The sequence below is a fragment of the Pteropus alecto genome, unplaced genomic scaffold (genome assembly GCF_000325575.1).
Source record: "Pteropus alecto unplaced genomic scaffold, ASM32557v1 scaffold12, whole genome shotgun sequence".
NCBI classification, from domain to species: Eukaryota; Metazoa; Chordata; class Mammalia; order Chiroptera; family Pteropodidae; genus Pteropus; species Pteropus alecto.
Window position 1 is genome coordinate 10,771,359 of NW_006432669.1, and position 17,022 is coordinate 10,788,380.

The 17,022-nt window shown below is 35.0% G+C and overlaps 1 non-coding gene across 1 annotated transcript; it reads left to right on the top strand.

Annotated features, from left to right (window-relative positions):
- The first annotated feature begins 6,602 nt into the window (after positions 1 to 6,602).
- LOC112476299 lies at positions 6,603 to 6,720 on the top strand. Its single transcript, XR_003045020.1, has one exon. It is a non-coding gene; the product is annotated as a 5S ribosomal RNA (ribosomal RNA).
- Positions 6,721 to 17,022: the final 10,302 nt, after the last annotated feature.

The window sequence follows — 17,022 nt, forward strand, 5'->3', positions numbered from 1 at the left end:
AATATTCCCAATGATATCTATAGACATCTTAGAGATTAAAATTTTGTCAAAGACAAACGTGTTCATTTTTTGTTTGTTTTATCAAATATTGTTTTATTTTCCTTTTTCTGAATCCATTTTCTAAAATCCCCAGCATTTAGATTGAGTGACTGGGGTACAAACAATAGGACGTGAGTGAAAACTATGTGGGCTTGGTTCTTAATGGTATTCAATGCATTAATTCAGCCTCTCCTCCCTTGCCATGATGACCTTGAAAGCTACATGCTTCTGATTTTATATCCCCCAAATGGAGGAAGAATGTCCTGACTGCCATCATTTATTGAGTCAACAATGAATTATTACTCTGTTAAGCCACTAAAATATCAGGTTTAATTTGTTACCACAACATAGCATAGCTTAATCTAGGACGGGAGGTAGGAGGAAGAGGGGAAGAAGGAGGAGGAGAAGAAATTCCTGAATAGATAGACTTAATAGAATAGACCCAGCAGAAAATTTAATGAGCCAATAGAAAATCGACCTAAGCAATCCTTTCTAATGAAAATGCAAAAGGAAAAAAGATATATGATGTAAAGGAAAAGAGTTGTGATATACAGAGAATTGATCCAGAGTTTCAGATAATGTCTAATAGGTATTTAGGAGAAAGGATGGAAATAAAAATTCTACAACCAAAGAAAGGAAAAGAAATTTTCTGTGCTGAATGCTCCCTCAACTCTTTGAATTGAAAAGGACTACAGAATAGCAAATATACTGTATCTTACAGGAAACAAATAATGGAGTGAGAAGGGAAATCAACCAGCTTACGGGACCTGAGATGGAGTTAATCTAGATTTCAGGATTGAGTTGCTCGTTTTAAGAATATATCAAAACATGATGACTATGCAAAGAGAGAGTGTCTCTCAAAAGAGAATAGTGGAATAAATACAGAAAAAAGCAGAAATGAGAGACCATGTGATCAGTGAACACTAAAGAGAACACACATATTTCTGTGAGATTTCTAGTACAGATGAGATCTGGCTGTATTGTGTTTCTGCTGTTTCATGTCCTTCCCTTAGTTTGTCTCCTTAGGGTTCTCTATGCCTTGGAACAAAAGAGCAATGTCTAGAATAAACATACACAACAATTCTAAATTTAATCTATATCTAATTCTTCAGTCTTGTATCCTATAACTTTCCTCAATGCATTCTTCTTTAGTTACTCTTAGTATTTCACTGTTTTTCTAGCACGTCATGTCCTTTCCCATATACTTGCTTTTACACATACTGTTTCTTCTGGTTGAAATATTTTTTTCTCTTTCTTGAGCAAATTCATACTTATTAATACTTAGATCAATTGTATTTAACTTCTACGAAACTTTTCCCAATGCCTTGAAGAAGATTTTGTTGCCTTTTTTGGTGTGTTGGTAGTCTATTATTCACATATCTATAAAACTTCACTAGACAGCAATGCATCAATATGATGAATTTGTCTTACCTAATAGATTTTCAGTTTTTGATCACAGGGTGCATGCCTTGTTCATTGATGTATACTCAGCGCTTACCACAATGGCAAGCATACAGTGCTTGCTCAATAAATGAGCCATCGAAGAAATGACCTTAATTACATTAAATAGCAAAACAAATGGTTCACTTTCAGTTATTTGGCTCTCTGACACACCAATCAAAAAAAATCAGATCTGAAAATGGTTGTCATTTAGTTTCAAGAGACTACTAAAATCATAAAATTATTTTAATTTTATTTCATTTTTATTCATTTATTCATTTAGCTTATAACCTAAGCAAACTAAAGAATTTGGGGTCAGGGTTGTTGAGAGGACCATTAATTCAACATCCACCAAGGCATATGACAGCCCTCAAGGCAGTTTAGGAGCTGCTAGTCTCACCAACTGCTTCTGGAAGAGTTGCCAAGTAGTCAGACATTGTGGAAAGAGCAATTGCACCCCATATGACATCTGTGATTTCAGGTGGACTACGGTGTTCCTTTGTGCCAGGCAAGAAACAAAGATTCACTATTTTTGTCACTATTTGAACAGGAAGCACATTATTTAAATCGTTATTTTTTTTCTCACTTATAGCAATAGGCCTAGTACATTGCTTCGTGCAAATAATAATCAAGAAAAAAATATAAATGACATATGCATTTATTTGTGAGGAGGCCACAAGCACTGCCCATATTTGCATTTCACAGCAATTTTACTGGTAGTAGAGACAATTTTACTGGTAGTAGAGATATTGTCCCGGTAAGCAGCTTATGAAAATGTAAGCTAATCATGCACACACACACACACACACACACACACACGCACACACAATCATACACACCCATATACATACAACATTTTTGGCTTGAATTTTACATTATTTTATTGGAATGAAAAATATTTTCTAAAATTACATGGTAGTAGCATTTATTCAAGGTCTAAGACTTGTCCTAAAAATAGCAGGCTGATTAAAAAATAGTATAGAATTTTTATTCCTTTTGCTGTAAACAATATACAATATTGCATATTTTATTTAGAGAATTTTTAGAGTATTGATGCACATTAAAGCATATAGGCCTAAAATGCATTCCCAACCAATTCAACTTGCTGTTTTGAATTGAACTTTTCAAGTAGACTGTTCAGCCATTTACAGATCAGTTTTAAAGAAAAGAGAGCAAAATCATGATAACTGTAGCATTGGTATTTGGTTGACTCTGAAACTAAAATTCCTTTGCATGCTTCTCTTCTCGCTCATTAGAAGAGGTTTCATTATATTATTCTTTTTTTTATTATGCTATAATTTACATACAGTAAAATTCATCTTTTTAGTGCACAATTCTATGATTTTGAAAAGCATACATTCGTGTAACCACCAATGCAATCAAAATACCGAATAGTTTAGTTTCATCTCTTCAAAAAATTTATCCATTCTTTTTTAAAGTTACAGCCTAACCCACTTCAGCCTATGGAAAGCACTGATCTGTTTTCTATCCCTATATTTGTACAGAATGTAATATAAGTGAAATTGTTTTAGTGTGTACCTTTTCCACTCTGCTTTCTTGAACTTATTGTGAATATAATATTTATCCATCTTGTTAAGTATAGCAGAAGTTCGTTTATTTTTGTTACTGACTAGCATTCCATTATATGGATGCATTACAATTTGTTTATTCATTCACTATTTGATGGATATTTAGGCTGTTTCTAATTTTTGGTAGTTATGAATAAAACCATTATAAAGATTCACATATAGGACATTGCATGAATAAAAGTATTCATTTCCCTTGGGTAAATACTTAAGAGTGAGATTGTTCGGTTGCATTTTAAGTGTGTTTAACTTTATAAGAAACTGCCAAATTGGCTTTCTAGGCATGCATCACCCAGGCCTCTTGCCTGATCTCAGTCTTTCTGATGAGCACCCAGTGGAAATTTGTGAAGAACTTGTTAATGTGAATGAAATAGTTGTGTCTGTGACTCCCAACAGTTCCATCTTCTCATGCTCTTGTGCTAGCCTGTCCTCAGCCTTTAGGAATGTGTTTAAAATGTAACTAAATTCTTATTGTTTTTTATGGCACCTGGCATATTTTCCTCCCATGCTCTGCCACAGGTAATCCTGGGTTTATGTCCTGTCTCTTCCAAGAAACTCTTATCTTTCTTTAAGTAGCACTCTCTTCTATGGCTGTGCAACACCAGTCTTCTCATGGATTCAAGGAAATTTGTGATTGCGTCGTCTGTTTTTTCTTGTTGTTAGAGTGGAAACGGTCTTACTTCCGGTTTTCTCCATCCAGAGTGCGAGATTAGCTCAACTGAGGTTTTTAATGAGACTAAATAATAATTTCTTAAGCATATTTAAATGAACAGTCCTTAGGTAAGTGAGCTACCTAGTGAAGGTGAGCTTTGGCAGAAAGGCCTTGAATATTGGAAATGCAAATTCATCTCTTCAGCTTAAACATCTTGGAAAGCTATGAAGATATACTCTGGAGTTGACTTGGAGTTTTTAAAAATATAATAATGTAATAAATAGCAAAGAATTACTACTATGATCATTGTCAGTTCACATCATAAAGACAGACTGCATGTAAACATGGAGGCACTTTCATGTAAATTATCACTAGATCTTGTTTTTAAAAGCTAGTGAGGAAATTCCATCCTTTCATTGGACTTGTCACTTCCTTATCACATTATCAGTTGTGTATGATTATTTGTATTTTCTTTTCTTCTCGTGTTGTTTGGTTAATTCAGCATCCATGCTGTGCTGATAAACTTCTGCATATTTCTTAGGGCCCAAACTATCTTGTTTTAAAATCCAGTCCCTTCCCTCAAAAGAGGAAGACATGGACTTGCTTTTGATTACAATTGACTTTACACAAATATGTTAGGTGTAATGGCAGATATTATTTAACTAGGCTTTATTCTCTCTGCCCTCTTTCTAAATCACAGAACTCAAATTTCATTCAAGGTTTAATTTTCTCCAAATGTTCCCATTTATCACCTCTTAGATTCATTCCAGTTTCCTTAATTGGGAATATGCAGGGCTCCACAATCTAATTTCACCTAAGCCCTTCAGCCTTGTCTCTTTTCATTCCCTGACTTAAACACCAAAAGGCTTATGGTGCCTTTTACAAACAATGCTGTTTCTCTTGTCCATACCTTGCCTCAAACAAAATTCCCCCTTTTTCTGCAAAGTCTTTTCCTCACTCACGATCTAACATATTTTAAATGTCAGACCTGAAGTTACGTCATCTAAGAAGCCTTGACTGATTCTCTTTGATTTGTTATGTTGACTCTGAGTATGCCAGCTTCATTGTCCCTGTCATAACATACATTACAGAGTATTCATTCTTTCTTTTTTTCCCTACCTCTCTCTTTGCATCCTAGTTTCTTGAATGCAAAGATTGTCTCATTCAGCATTATTCCCTCTGCACAATGCCTGACACATTCAATTAATGTTTCTGTTTGATGTTTCAATTAGTGGACTATGCTTTTCCTGAGTAAAAATTAAATGCATTAAGAAATTAAAAATATAATCTACAGACAGGGAGAAAATATTTGCAAAAGACCTATCTGAAAAAGTAATATTATCCAAAATATACAAATAACTTGAACTCAGCAGTAAGAAAACAAAGAATGCAATTTTAAAATGGGTCAAATACCTTAACAGACACTACAAAAAAGAAGATATACAAATGGGAAACAAGTATATGAACACAATGCTTACTATCATACATCATTAGGGAATTGAAAATTAAAACAATAATAAGATACCACTACATACCTATTAGATGGCTTAAATCCAAAATACTGATAACACCAAATGCTGGCAAGGTTATAGAACAAAAGGAATTATCAATTGCTGCTGGAGGGAATACTATGGAGACTTTTTAAGACAGTTTAGCAGTTTGTACAGAGCTAACTAAACACTAATCATATGATTCATCAATCAACTCCCTAGGTATTTACCTGAAAGTGTTATAAACTATGCCTACAAAATAAATAAATAAATAAATAAATAATAAATAAATAAATAGATAAATAAATAGATCTGTATGTAGATGTTTATAGAAGCTTTATTTATTCAAAATTGCCCCAAACTAGAAGCAACCAAGATGTCCTTCAATAAGTGAATGGATAAACAAACTATTATGTTCACACAATAGGATATTGCTGTGCTAAAAAGAAATGAGCTACCAAGCAACAAAATGACATAGGGGAAACGTAAATTCATGTTATTAAGTTAAAAAAAGAAAAGGAAAGAAAAACATAAGAGGCTTTATACAGTATGCTTCCAACTATGTAATATTCTAGAAAAGGCAAAACTATAGAAACAGTAAAAAGATAAATAGTTGTGGGGGACACAGGAAAAGGGAAGGATGAATAGGTAGAGCACAGAGAATTTTTAGGACAGTGAAGCTGTCCTGTATCATGCCATAATGGTGGATACATTTTCATTATACATTTGTTAAAATCCGTAGGTTGAACAACACCAAGAGTGAAGCCTAATGTAAACTATGGACCTTGGTTTATAATAATGTATCGATATTGGTTCAGCAATTGTAGAAAGTGCACCACATTAATGCAATATATTAATAATTAGAAAAACTAGGGGGAAGGTATATGAGAACTTTTTAATTTCTGCTCATTTTTTCTGTAAACTTAGAACTCCCCCCCTCAAAAAAATTAAGTGTATTATTTTTTTAAAGTCAGTGTACAGCAATTTATAGGACATAAGGAATCATTTTGTGAACCCTAAAAGTGGCTAAGAAAATGATTTGAAGGCAAATATCTCATGTGTCCTAAAGAGAAGTAGATGGCCTAGGACTAGCTGTAGTACTGACATGTGAATGCTTGACTCAACCATGGATCAAGATGTATGAAGAAAATACGGTGAAAGCCATAAATGTTGCTAAGACGGTCTTGCTTTTTGTAAAATGTGATTCCCTATGTTTATTAGTCAAAATGAGATGAATTAGGAGAGATCGAAAACCAATGAAGTGGCTAATTGGCCTCCTTATGTCTTTGCAGTCACAAAGGCTTCCCTCATTCAATTCCATTGGACTCTAAAAATAACCTTGGGACATATTTAGGACAGAAATTATTAACAGCCTTTTAAAGATAAAGTGGCTGAGTCTATGGCCATGCTACCCTGAACAAGCCCGATCCCATCTGATCTCAGAAGCTAAGCAGGGTTGGGCCTGGTTAGTACTTGGATGGGAGACCACCTAGGAAACCAGGTGCTGTAGGCGTAAAAAATAAAAAAATAAGGAATTGTAAAACGACAAGGTTCTTGGAATCTGTGAGGTCAACCAAGGGTTACCTCACCTGAAAAAAAAAAAAAAAGATAAAGTGGCTGAGGCTCAGAAAAGTTCAAGTTGCGATGGGACCTTAAAATAGGTGTCTAGTCTCCATGTCCTCCAGCAGACTCGTTTCTGCCCTATTATCGATATATGTAAATCTATGTATCTCTTTCTCCTCTCCAGCTATTACACTTTGGCAAAAGGGTAACTATAAAATAAACTTAAAGTTCTAGAAAAATTTATATCCTATTATTAAAAAACTGGTCATTGACTTTAATAATTTTGTACTGGGTTTAATATAATTTATCTTCCCATCTACATTTTTGCTCCAGTGTACAATGAGAGTTCATCTTTTCAAAGTCCTCCACTATTTCTTCTTCTTCTTTCTTTTCTTCTTTTCCCTATTTGGCTATTTAGCTAAACCTTTGCATTGCATTTTCAAATATGCTCAACTTAGATATATTCAGGGATATTTGATTAAGTAAGTTCTTTATATAAATTTCTTTTATGTATATATAAATTATTATAATTTCAATTTTTTTCTTTACAAATTATACATATTTATTGGGGAAAATGAGAAAATACAGAAGTAGAGAATACAAATTAAATAATCATATTATTTCATATATATGTTCTTAAATTCACACAGCATATTTTGTAAATATGAGATTATTTGCTATATGGTTTTTTTTTCAATTTGAGTTAGCATTTAATATTTTTTATATTAGTTTCAGGTGTGCGGCATAGTGGTTAGACATTTATATAACTTACGTAGTGATCTCGATGACTCTAATACCCACCTGGCACTATACATAGTTATTACAACATTGACTATATTCCCTTTGCTGTACTTCACAGCCCCATGTCTATTTTGTAACTACTTATTTGTATTTCTTAATTTCTTCACCTTTTTTTGCACGCCTCCCAACCCCGCTCCCATCTAGCAATCATCAGTTTGTTCTCTGTATCTGTCAGTCTGCTTTTGTTTTGTTTGTTCATTTATTTTGTTTTTTTAGATTCCACATATAAGAAAACCATATGGTATTTTCTTTCTTTGATTTGTTACACTTAGAATAATACCCTCTAGCTCTAACCATGCCATTGCAAATGGTAAGATTTTTTTCTTTTTTTTAATGTCTGAGTGATATTTCATTGTATATGTGTACCATAACTTCTTTATCCAATTTTCTGTTGATGGGCATTTAAGTTGCTTCGATATCTTGGCTATTGTAAATAGCACTGCAGAGAACATAAGGGAGCACAGATCTTTGCGAATTAGTGTTTTAGATTTCTTTGGGTAAATACCCAGAAGTACAATTGCTAGATAAAATGGTAGTTCTATTTTTAATTTTTTGAGGAACCTCTAAACTGTTTTCTACAGTGGCTATACCATTGTGCAATCCCACCAACAGTGTATGAAGGTTCCCTTTTCTCCACACCCTTGCCAACACTTGGTTTTTGATTTATTGTTGATAGCGATTCTGACGGGTGTGAGATGATATCTCATTGTGGTTTTCATTTGCATTTCTCTGATGATTAGTGTCATTGAGGATCTTCTCAAATGTTTTTGGTCATCTGTATTTCCTCTTTGTCTTTAAACTTTGGCTTTTTAATTATAATGTGTCTTGGTGTGGATCTGTTTGGATTTCTCTCGTTTGGGACTCTCTGAACTTCCTGGACTTGTATGTCTATTTCCTTCTCCAGGTTAGGGAAGTTTTCTGTCATTATTTTTTCAGATAGGTTCTCAATCCCTTGCTCTCTCTCTTCTCCTTCTGTTACCTCCATGATGCATATCTTGGTATACTTGGTGTTATCCCAGAGGCCCCTGAAATTATCCTCATTTTTTTAAAATTCTTTTTTCTTTTTGCTGTTCCAATTGGGTATTTTCTGGTACCTTGTCTTCTAACTCACTGATCAATCTTCTGCTTCCTCTACCCCAGGGGTCCCCAGCTCTCAGGCTGCAGACTGATACCAGTCCCGGCTTGTTAGGAACCAGGCCGCACAGTAGGCGGTAAGCGGTGGGAGACACGTGAAGCTTCATCTGTGTTTGCAGTCGCTCCCCAGTGCTAGCATTACCACCTCAGCTCCACTTCAGATTATCAGGCATTAGATTTCAATAGGAGCACTGGTCCCTGGTGCCAAAATTTTGGGACTGCTGCTCTAATCTACTGTTGATTTTTTCTAGTGTATTCTTCATTTCACTTATGTTCTTCATTTCTGACTGCTTCATTTTTATGGTTTCTATTTCCTTTTTTATGCTCACCATCTTTGTTGAAGTCCTCTCTGAGATCATCTATTCTCCTCCTAAGTTCATTGAGCATCCTTATAAGCAGTGTTTTAAACTTTGTATCTGGTAGGTTGCTTGCCTCCATTTTGTTAGTTATTTCCTGGAGTTGTCTTCTGTTCTTTTATTTGGGACATATTTCTTTGTTTTCTCATTTTGGTTGCCTCTCTTATTCGTTTTTATATATTAGGTAGATTTGCTATGTCTGCCAGTCTTGGCCAGGTGGCCTTATGTAGTAGGTGCCCTGTGTGGTCCAGTGGCACAGTCTCTTTGAATACCTGTGCTGTGTGCTCCAGGAATGTCCCTTGTGTGAGTGGTGTATGCCCTCCTGTTGTAGCTAAGCCTTAATTTCTGTTAGCACGTCAGTGGATGGAATTGACTTTCAGGTTGAAGCTGTGAGATTGGCCATGCCCATAGGGTATGAGCTGTTGTGTGGGGGCTGACCCCACAGAGTGGTTTTGCCCCAGCATTCTTGTGTGCCTGTTAAGACCATCTTTTGGGTGTGCCAATTGAGAGGCTAATCCGGTGGTATCTGTTGTGGTCTGATGCTAGCCTCTGGATGTGTTGGTTCTAGGGCCCTTTAGGAGGGGCTCCTGTGCAGGCCAGGGTCAGACTCTGCTTGTGACCGGCCAGGGGCTACCTGGTAGAAGCTACCAAGCGATCTGTAGTTGGATCTGGAGGCATGTAGGAGAGGCCGAACTGCGAACTAAGGCCTGCTGCCACAAGTACTGGGCCTTGGGCAGCTTAGCAAAAGTTCCAGGGCACCCCAAGGCCTGAAGCTGCTTACCAACTGCTCGTAAGGCTCAAAAGCTGAAAGAACCTTAGGGTGGTAAGCAAGCTGGATGGGGTGGTGTATGAGGGAGTCACCAGGGTTAAGCGAGCAAATTCTCCCAGCCAATGCAGATTCAGATTGGGTTACAATGCTGGGCCTGTGGCCCCGTGCAAAAATCTCAGATCACATTGAGGCTAGCCACTTCCTGCCTCAGGCCCGCAGACCCTTGAGGTTTGTTCAAGAGATACTGAGGCTTGGGCCAGGGTTGGTTGCCTGTCACTGAAAGTTTTTCCCAAGGTGTGTGAGCCAAGGCCTATTGATTGCTGTTGAATGAGCTCCCTGCCAAGAGCATGGGGTGGGACTGATTGCCAAGCAATGAAATTGCCAGGGCAATTTGCAATTTGGGTAAGGTGGGGTCTCAGGAAGTCACAGGTGTGGAGCAGACAGATCTCACCAGGCAAATGCAGATTCAGCATTGGCTCTGTTGGGGGAGGGTTCACCACAGGCAAAGTGGTGCCCACCTGTAGGCTGCACAGGAAGAAGGCTCAACAAAAGGACAATGGTGGCTGTACCTCCAGCCCTTGCCCTGAAGTCATACAACCCATTCTTCCCTGCATGTCTGTGGTGGTTCCCAAGCTGCTGTCCCTCTGTCAGAGCCCAGGGCACTTCTTGCAAGTAAGGGAATTTGTGCACAGGCCCTTTAAGGGGATGTCTGGATTTCCAATTTCCTTCCATCACAGCTATATTTTGTGGGGATTCCTCTTCCCAGATGCTGGGATGGGAAGCCTGGTGTGAGGCTGGGACCCTTTGCAGCAGGTACGGGGTCAGCCAGTTTTGTAGCTCTGCCCCTCCTACCAGTCTCAATGTTGTCTCCTCTGTATATGCCCAATTATAGGAGTTGTGTCTAGCTAGTATTTAGGAGGTTATTCTGGTTGATTTTTCTATAATTTAGTTGAAATTTTAATGTATTAATGGGAGAAGGCAAGCACAGTGTTTATCTAGTCCACCATCTTGAATGGAATTCCCATATAATTCCTATATAAACATAATTTGGTAATGAGTGAAAATAAGTAATTCAAATTTATACTGACTCATTTTAGACTTGGTATAGGACTTTGCCATATACAGAACAACAAGGCATTTGACCAAAGCAGATTTTTGTTCTGTCAACATAGAGGCATGGAAAGGATTAGAAGAGAGTCTAGAAACTAAATGGGTTAACTAGCCTTGTTAAATGTCTTGCATGTGCAGCAACAGTGTTGAAAATTTTTCATAAATGAAGAATTTTGCAGGCTCAAAATTTTTTTAGAATGCATCCTCAGAGAAATTTGAAACCAAGTTTATTTGATAAATGTATCTTTACAATGTATTTGTAAGGGCAGCTGTTTTAAACTCAAACCATTTACGTATATAAAACATTCATATTTCTAATGTAAGCTTTAATTATAGGTTGAGCTAAACTGCTAATATCTATGCAGAATATAAAATTACACTAATTTGCTCACTATTTTTATGTTGATTGTTAAAATTATTTCATACCAGAGATTTGTTACTGAAATTAGAGTATATCAATTAACTGTTATTACCCAGTAATTAAATGGAACTGATAATTTAATATGTTTATTCTTTTAAGGAAATACTTTGTGAAAGCCCAAATAATACTCTATCTTGAAAGTATAACAACGTGCAGCATACATCTTTGTTGTGCATGGTCTAGAAATTGCATCTCTTACTTCTTGTAGTTTTACATGCCTCCATGCTTATTCATAATGGCTCCTTTGTATATTCTATTATGAATTAAATTAACTAATACATATTTTTACAACAATCGCTAAAAGAATAAAAATCTAATCTTTCCTCCGCTAACTCTGAAATCCCTTTTCCTCTCCTTGTATTTTCTCTCCTCTCTGCAACCAGTGCCTGAATACATAGAAGAAAACGGGAGTCCTATATACTCCAGATTTAGCTCTACCAGCAATCTTTGATTGACTAGCAAATTGTGATCCCTGGTAATGAAATTTTCAAGTTATCTAAGCTTTCACTTACTCATTCTTTCAGCAAATATTTTCTGAGTACCTATTATGTGTGAGACACTGAGACGGACACTGGGGATAAACTGGTAATCAAAACCAACTGAGTCTTTGCCCTCTTAGAGCTTACATATTAGTTAAAAGAAGATGAAAGAAACAGGCAAATAAATTAAAATTATGGCATGAAGTTATCAGTGCTATGAAAGGAAATATACAATATAGGAGTTAGGTTGCTCAAGGATGGCATCTCTGATGGGGTGACATTTTGTTAAAGAAAAAAGAATGGGAGTATGTTACGTTGCTTTCTAGTAAGAATGCAAAAGTCAGAGGGAAGAAATGAACAGTGATCCTAAAAAGAAGTGTTCTTGGTGAGCAAGAGGAAAAGCAAGAAAGTCCATGGATGTAGAGTAAATGATGTGGAGAGTAGCAGGAGATAATTACAGAATATGAGATGATAAATATTTAGGACCTTGTTAACAGTAAAAATGTTGGATATTTGAATAAAATTTTGAAAATCTACTAAAAGTCTTATCTATATATGGGAAAAATATCTTTATCAATAGAGGTATCTTCTAGAAGTAACCCTGTTTGCTCAATTAATGGGTTTATGGCTGACCTAGAACTGAAAACTTTGGAATGCTTAGTGGTTGAGGATTCAGCCACATTGAATGATGTTAATAGAGGTACACTGAGCCAGAAAACAGTATTCTTTAAAAGAATATATAAAACCAGAAGAGCACTATGATAAAGAAAATTCTTAATTCAGCCATAAAGAGCTAGAGAATTTGATGAGCTGGGGCAGCAGTTTTTACTCATTTAAGTAAATGAATCACAGTTCTGTAACAGAGCTATATAGAAAATGGACCAGAGAAAGGCGGTTTTATTGATTTATCTTTATGCTTGGCAACCTCAGAAGATGACTATGGTAAACAAGATGCTGTTCTAGCATATCTTTTTGTCTTTAAAATAAAAATTCAGTTAAATATCCCATAATTAGAGAGTTTTGACGCTTTTTAAAGTATCACCTTGGACGGGATAAATTACATATCCCAAATTACTGTTTCTCTATGTTTCCAGTTGGAGTAGGCTATAAGAGATATTATTGGGAGATTTGGAAGATGGAAGGAAATCAGTAGCCATTTTGTAGTTCACACACATTGTTGTTAATAGGCTGATTAACCTTTACAGCAGAATGCTTCTTTACTCTTCCCTGAATGCCCAGTTCAGAAGCAAATAAAACCTGACAAGGGTTCAGTTTAGCCTAATAAGACTCTTGCCTGTGCTTATAGTTCTAAGCATGTTCTTGATCTTCCTAGTTTATATGCATCTTCTCTTCCAAGCTGCCTGCCATATGGATTTCAATTTCTACTATTAGATGAAAAGACATAGTGACTGCTTAACCAGCTCCCACAATGATGGCTGAATTTTAATAATAAATCAATATGTGTATTGTAATGATTTACTTCTCTTATTGAACTCTGATTGACACAGAAGGGATCAGCCTGTGTTTGCAAGAAAGGCATGGAGACCAAAGCCCCTGCACAGTCCATTCACTCATAAGGAGTAAAATGTTTAAGCTTTTGTGGAAAGGTAGAAATCTATGTCTCCTCCAAGGAATAGTTAAATATTCTGCTGTCGCTGGAGAAAGGGTAGGAGAAAGAATACCCTTGAACCCTGAAAAATAATATTAGAGGTCTTTTATTGTTGTAGGAACAGCAGACTCTTTCAGACAAGGTCCACTACAGATACTAGACAGCATTTGCCTGCCTTGGAAAAGAGTGGCAGAAATACTATAAAATTCCCACCTCCAAGACCCAGACACTCAGGGCTTTTATAAGAATGAGGCTGAATAATAACAGTAGAAAACTTTCCCACCCCTTCACAACCAAACTAGAAAGTCCTCGTTAAGTAGTAGGTGGAATCTATTGCTCATGGAATACAAGAATATGAAGAGAGAATCCTTTGGGGCACAGATGTTCAAGGTTGACTGAAATATGAAGGTGGAGCACAAACATTGTGAAAAACCCTTCAGCACCCAGATCTCAGTATAAAAAAAGTCATTGCTGTCCATGCATGGAAGTTTAAAAGTTTTAGTATAGTAATAAAACCGAGAGTCACATCAACATATAAGAAATAAAAAGACATCATAGATGAAAGAGTCCTTTGACAAGCTGATTAGTAGATTCAACAGAACTGAAGAAAGAATCAATGAATTGAAGAAATATCCAAAAATTAACCAAATTGAAATACGAAGAGATAAACAAGCTCATTGAAACAGAGCTGTAGAACAATATTATGAAGGCAGTCAGAAAAAAGACACTACCATACAGATGAGCACACACCAGGATTATAGTAAACTATTTGTCAGAAACTATGCAAGACAAAAGACAATGGAATAAGACCTCTAAACAGTTGGAAGAAAACAAACAACAAACAAAAACTAATAATACAGAATCCTATGTCAGTGGCAATATCTTTGAAAACTTAAGGTGAAACAAAAATTTGTTCAGACTGAGAGTTTGTTGTGCTACAAAAAATGTTTGAGAAAGTTTTTCATGCAGCATAACTGTGAGACCAGAGAGAAACATGAAACCACAGAAATAAATTAAGAGTTCCAGTAATAGTAAACATGAATATATATAAATGAAAGTTTTTTTATTAAATTACCCAAAATGATCACATTGTGTTTAAAAATTAGTAACAACGTATTTTGAGTAATAAACTTCTCAATAAACTATTAAAAACTGAAACATATGACAAAAATAGCACAGAATAAGAGAGAAAAATAGAAGTACGTTGTATGGCTCTTTAACTGTTTAAGAAATGCAATAATACTATTTAAATGTAAACTTATGATAAGATGTGTGTGTGTGTGTGTACACATATACATATATATCTCACCATAGAGCAAGTACTAAATTAAAGAAAATTATAAAATGTGATATAATCAATAAGCCAAGGGCATAAATGAAATGGAATAATAAAAATTAACCTAATTAACTTAACCTTAAATCATATAAATACTGAAGAAGAAAGGAACAAAGAGCAAAAAGAACAAAAAGAAAACAACTAGGAGAATGGTCTATTTTAACAAAAAAATTACATCAATGATTATATTAAATTTAAATTATATTAACACACCAATTAAAAGATAGTCATCATTTTTTGGATTAAAAAAAACAATCATGCTGGCTATAAGAAGTATATTTTAAATATAAAGACATAGATAAGTTAAAGTAAGAAGATGGAAAAAATATGCCATGCAAACACAACTAAATGACCTGCTATATTAATACTGACTCACATAGACTTTGTAAGAAGTAATACTACCAAGAAGAAAGGTTCATTATATAATAATAAAGAGATCAATTCACTAAGAAATGCATAACAAACAAATATCTATACACCGAACAAAAACGCTTCAAAGCATATGTAGCAAAAACTGCTAGAAGTGACAAGAGAAATAAACAGATTCTCAGTTACAATTGGATCCTTCAACATTTAAGAGAAAAATCACTTAGGATATATAGGATTAAACAATGCTATCAATTAACTTGATTTAATTGACATTTATGAAACAGGCCACAAGCAAACAGTAGAAAGTATATTCTTTCAGAGTGTACATAAAATATCCATTTAGATGAACTACATTCTGGTCCATAAGATAAATCTTAAACAACTCTAAGAAATTAAAATCATATAAGGTATTTTCTCTGAGCAAAATGGAATTAAATTAAAAACTAACAACAGAAAGATATATGGAAAATCATCAAATGTTTGAAAATTAAACAACACACTTTTATATAACCCGTGGGTCACAGAGGAAGTCAAAAGGTAAAATAGAGAATATTTTCAATTCAATGAAATTGGAAATTATACATATAAAAATTTTGGAACATATTCGAAACAATGCCAAGAGAGAGATTTATAGCATAACTGCTATATCCAAAAACAAGATCTCATTCGATTATGTAATCTTCCACCTTAATGAAGTAGGAAAAAAAGTACAAACTTCATGTAAAGTAAGCATAAGGAAAGAAGATATAATTAGGATAAGAGCAAGAACCAAAGAATGGAAAATAAACAATAGAGAAAATTAATGAAATGAAAAGCTGGTTCTCTAATAGGAGCGATAATATTTACACATCTCCAACAAGACTGATAAAAATAGAGAAGGTAAAAATAAACATTATCAGGAACGAGTGCGAGTTGTCACTACTGAATTAAAATTATGTTCACATAATATTGTGAAGAATTACATTCTAAGAAATTACACAACTTTGATGAAATGTAAAAATGTCTTGGAAGGGGCAAATGTCTTGGAAGGGGCAAATGTCTTGGAAGGCACAAACTACCAAAGCCTACTCAAGAAAAAGTAGATAATGCTGAGAGTTCTTTATCAATTAAGAAAGTTAAAGTTGCAGCTAAAAATCATTCCAAGAAGGATACTCTAAAACCAATGGTTTCACTATGTTTTCAAACAATAACAGAAGAATTAATACCAATTCTATGCAAACTCTTTCTGAAAATAGGAAATATTTCCAACTCATTTTATAAGGCTTGAAAAACCAGAAAAAGACATAACTAGAAAAAAGAAACTGTAGACAATTATCCTTCATGAAATATTCATATTCATGATTCAGTCAAGGCATTAGAAATAAGCATATACTTCCTTTGACCTCAGTGACTATATCAACTTCAGGAAAGGTAACTGTCAGAGTTCTTAAAGTTCTTTCCCGCAAATATTTTATTAGGATGACAATATGTGTAGGTGTGGGTAGACCAAGGTCACCATGTTGTACAACTAATGAGTGCCACTCACATGATCATCTGTGATTGGTGCTCATAGAATTCAGCAGCTACAAATGGTGGTCCATGGAATGGCATGAGAGAATTTGACCAAAGATATCAGGTTAATAAAACCATTTGACCAGGGATCATGAAGAATATATTCAATTATACAGTAGAAAAACATTATCTGAAATGAAGATTGTATCTAATTGAAAAGGTAACTCAAACACCTTAAGAATAAACACAAAATATGTCTTGATAATATCTCTTAATTTTAAGAATAAACAAAGCTGTATAGCTATGCAGATGGAAAATATGAGTGATGTACAAAAACAGCCAGATGTCTGCATAATGATATTAATGCCAGAAGAAAA